We start from the raw sequence: 5,039 nt of genomic DNA, 5'->3' as shown, positions 1-5,039 counted from the left end.
CATAGAATTAGGATGATTTCAGAAGAAACAAGATGTCATGAACCAGAGCAGTTCTGGACTTTATGCTTGTATTTTGTAGCTGAGATTGGCAAAGTTTACTTACATTTGATTATGTTGAACTAAAACAAAACAACACTTTGTCCTTTGCACAAAAAAATACAAATAAAAAAGGGAACACTAGAAAATGCTTTTCTACTCAAGACAGTTTACTATGCTGTGTATTACCCCATAACTAGAAGAGGCTAGATAATCTCATGATCACTGATTGATGTTCTGCTGTGAGGACTGTCAACTGATGTTATGATGTAGTGTGTGGTCTCACATGATATTAAACATGGTTTCTACATTTTCCAGTCAAAACAAAATCAAAACATCAGTACGAAACTCCCAGAATCCCCCTCAACATCCCCACATCTCACTTTTTCTCAGTCTGCTTTCTCTTCCTCTTTTGCAGACATTATCACATACTCATCATGCCTTAAATTTGCCGCATGTTTTAGATTTGATGACAGTGTTTTTGACTGAGCATCTTGTGTTAAACCAAGTGTTTATACAAACACAAATTTGTTTAATTTGGGTATGTGTTGCTTTACGAAGTGTATTCTAAGTATTTGTGTGTGTGTGTGTGCGTGGATCATATGTGAGTTTAAACAATTTTGTACGTTTTTGTGTGAATGTGAATTTTAGTATAAACAGATGGATTTACTGATGAATACGACACTCATATAACCCCACACCCTCACACAGACATATAGAATATAAAGTACATGCATGCAGACACAGAGTTAAACAGATTGTGTAAGTTGTTATTTTGCATACGTAAAACAGTAGTCATTTAAATGTAATCATATTCACCAAGAATCAAATTGACATAATGTGTCAACACATTGCATTACCTACAGATCATGCTAACCAGCCAGACCTTGACCTCTTGGTTACTCCAGCACATTTGTGGCACTAATGTACCAAAAGCTATTTTGCTGACCAACACCGGACACAAAATGAGGACGAATTCAGAGCATCAATTAAATATGGACATGGTATTTTCTTTTAGGTCGGTTTGCAAACCATCAGATAACGTTTAAATTACTTACTCTTTGTCTTTTGTTCAACAGCTCTTTGTAATTAGTTAGTATTGTTTGGCTTTCTTTTCCCCTTTACAGTTTATTGTGGATGGCAGGCCAGCCAAAAGTTGTGTTGTGCTACCTATCCATCTGATTTTTCAGTGCAGGATTATGGTATTTCCTTTGAATTAGCCAATAGGTTAATAAATACAAGAATAACAAAGTGTGGTAAACTATTTGCACAACAAAACAGTGTGTTTATAATTATAATAAATGAAACAATTATGATAACAAATACCAGTCGACAATTTCAAGCAGCGTAACAAACTGGTTTTGTACAGCTCGAGTAGCCAGAAACAGCTGACACTGGAAGCCCTGCACATTCAAGGTAAAATTGCCGTGCCTCTTGTGTTAAAAAATAAGGTGGATAATACTAGAGTGCATTTCCTTTTCGTTCAGCCCAACAAATATTAAGTGCATGCACTCAGAGTGAATAGTTCCATGTTTTCTGATTCACTTCACTTTTTACATACTCCAATCAATGAAAGTTATTGGGGTCCAATGTTATTTGGACCTCACTGACTTTGGAAATATCTTAATTTCTATTCTGCAGAAGAAAGAAAGTTACACAGATTTAGAACAACATGAAGTAATGACATGAGTAAATGTTGACAAGAGTTGTAATTTTTGGGTGAACTATCCCGTCAAGGCATAATTATGTCTGTGTAACTGTACAATCAGGAAAAAGTAGCTATTTGACTATAATTTAAAAAAAAAAAGAACAGACACCAACTTACGGGCTATAAAACATAGACTATGGGCTATACGGGTTGTGAAACAGACTTTATCTCTGCCTCTGTATGACTTTACCTCTTTGGGACATGTTAAAACAGCTTTTACTGGTTACAAATGCACATGCAGCCCCAATGTTTTTGACAGGGTAGAAACGCTAGTGCCATTAAACTATGAAGACTATATTTGCTATGTTTGGGGTGGCGTATAATGACAGTCTGCACTGTCTGTCTGTGCTAGTCGTCTGCACTGGCTATGCTCTGCAGGAACTGAAGTCAGTAAAGAAATGCTGGCTCAGAACTCTTCACTTCAGATCTGTGAGATTGATTTACAGAAGAAGTTGGTCCCTCAGGGTTTAGGATTTATTTGTGTGTGTTTGTAATGGAGAAGGTGCAGAAACATGTGTGAGCCTGTTTGTTGATCACCTCAGCATGGTTTTACCTGACTGGCGGATGTTCTTGTTACTGGCTCTGTTTTTGTGTGTGTGTGTGTACTGGTATATATGGTTTATGAGGACACAAATGTGTATAATGACATGGGTAGCCTACTACAACGTAAACATGGTTTATGAGGACACTTCCTGCGTCCCCGTAAAACAAAAGGCTTAAAAAACATAAAACGGTGTTTTATGAAATTCAAAAATTGCCAGTAGTTTTCTGTAAGGGGTAGGTTTAGGTGTAGGGCGATAGAAAATACAGTTTGTACAGAATAAAAACCATTATGCCTATGGAGAGTCCCCGTAAACCGCATGTGTGTGTGTGTGCGTGTGCGTGTGTGTGTGTAAGAAAGACAGTTTTGTCTAGTCTGGCTGTCTGTGGATGTAGATGGAAAGTCGTTTATTGAACTTTGTATGGGAAAAACAGAGAAAATGGCTGTTTTGTTGTGGGCTGCTGTCTGTTTCTCAAACTCAGGCTACTGTTATGTGGTCAGCTGTGTGTGTGTGTGTGTGTGTGTGTGACCTACAGAAAATGCACCACACCCTCATAAATGGCTGACAAATGTTCAAAGACGTTTTAAATATTCAAGAGAGAGTTCAAATGCACTTGCACATGCACAGACGCTCTGTGTTTAGCGCTAGGGATTCCTGCTTGGCTTTGTTGGTTACTGTTTAGACATTAGCATGTGTGTGGGTACAGATTTGCATGTGGGTAATTTTCGCAAACCATACATGGCTGAATCTGACCTTTTCATGCAATGTGTGGCAAAAGTTCACTAAACCAAATCTTCAGCGTGGTTTTTGCACCCGCCCACCTTGATGCACACCCACACACACACGACTGATCGCAATCAAAACCACACAAACTAACGCAGACTAGTGGGCAGCAACCTGCTAGACCAAAACAAATGAAATGGACTTGCAGACGTAAGCAGGATAATGATTTGACCTGGTATTACTTGTCTCTGCAAGACTTTCTGTAACATTCTAGTTCAACAGGACAGAAAGTTTGTGGGTTTGAATTCCATAGAATGTAGATACTAATAATATTGTATACCTTTAATGATTTTAAGGCTTGATGGTGACAGTGTACCATGCTTTCTGTATTTAGGAGTGCTTGCCAAGGCAGTTGCTATTACAGTTGTTCATACTGTGGTTAGTCAAAGTCATGTTTATTGTTATTTTAACACATTGCAGGGCTGTGGAGGAAAATTAAATGTGGTTCCTTCAGGAAACAACAGTGCAGAGTCAGACATAACAATGTTCAGCAAATACAGGCAATAAATAAGATATAAAAGAATATATAATGGAACAACTGTGGGTAAATTTGGGATTTGACCAAACCCCTGTATTTGAACCCTGAAATAAAGCTTGTTTAAACATTTGACAGACACTTTTATCCAAGGCAGCCTACAATGCATTCAAGGTGTGTTTTGCCTACATCTTCTGCTGTACTTGTTAAGTAAAGGTGTGTAGTTTTATTTTAAAGTAATCTGTTTGGTTGACCACGAAACAGTGAGAAAAAAAATATAGTAGACTTTAACTCAACCTTTAGGTACCAGGACCCGATTGTAACAAGCTCCTTAAATTAAGACAACTCTTAGATATAATTATGAACAAATTATCAATGAGGGTTTACAAAAATTTCTTAAGGGTTTGTAACAACTGGCTGCAGAATATCACAGATACTTTTGGTAGGTTCTTTTGGCCAGTAAATAACTACCTAGCAAAAACCTAGAATACCTTTGTAACCACCAAGTTACACCTTAGTAACCACCTTGAACAGCCTAGCAACTACATAGCAATGCCTTTGCAGGCACCCACAACACACTTTCGACTTTTGCACAGGCACATTTTCTTCAAAAATTAGCTGTATGTCTGTGCTCATGTGAATGTTGTAGTGTGTGTGTTTTATGTACACATTGGGGTATGTGGTCTATTGTCCCAACAGCTCTGAGTCATATAGTGACTAACCCTCTGAACAGCTGAATACAGTACCTTGATTCACGCAAAACAAGCTCACACATGAATTTATGGTCACTTAGATTTCCACGTTGCACCCATAAAAATGGTGCACGCGTGCAGGTCTGTGTCAGCTTGAGTGTCGGTTGCAAGGAGTAGGTTTGGTAAGGAGTTTGGATAGGTAAGTAAAGTGATATAACCTCAATGCTCTATAACACACAGGTTGATAAAACTGTGTCACAGCTTGTAATCTGGGTTTGAGGCCCTCAGGGGTGGAAAAGCTATTCAGACATAGTTACTGTTTTACTAAAATGTTTTGACTAGCAGCTCTGGGGTAATTGCGAATGCATGTGGGGGGTAATCTTGTTTTTACTTGAATTGTGGGTATCTGTACAACCCTCTACATTGCGAGTAAATCACTCGCATATGCTGCAGACTTGACGCGCTACATGTAAATGTAAATTATATTCTTTGTTGTATTTTCCTGTCAAAATAACAGAGTTCATTTAGAATTATTCAGCTTTTAAGAACAAGCAGAAAATGTGCCGGTTTCTCGGCAGTGGGCGAAGCTAATGCGCGAACAGCTCTCGTTGGCTGGCGCTCATCTATTACCGTCCCTGTTTTGATTTCAGCAAATTGAAAAGGATTAATATTCATGAACCCAGCAGATAATAGTAGTAGTATATTTTAATAATAATTACTATTACCGATGACCAACAATATCTTAAACACCACCACCAGTCCTAAGTTCAGTTAAAATGACAAATATGCATTCATTCATGGTT

Source organism: Sinocyclocheilus anshuiensis, unplaced genomic scaffold (assembly GCF_001515605.1).
Source record: "Sinocyclocheilus anshuiensis isolate Anshui unplaced genomic scaffold, SAMN03320099.WGS_v1.1 scaffold1964, whole genome shotgun sequence".
NCBI lineage: Eukaryota > Metazoa > Chordata > Actinopteri > Cypriniformes > Cyprinidae > Sinocyclocheilus > Sinocyclocheilus anshuiensis.
The sequence above is the reverse complement of the archived record's forward strand: the minus strand, read 5'-3'. Positions refer to the sequence as shown.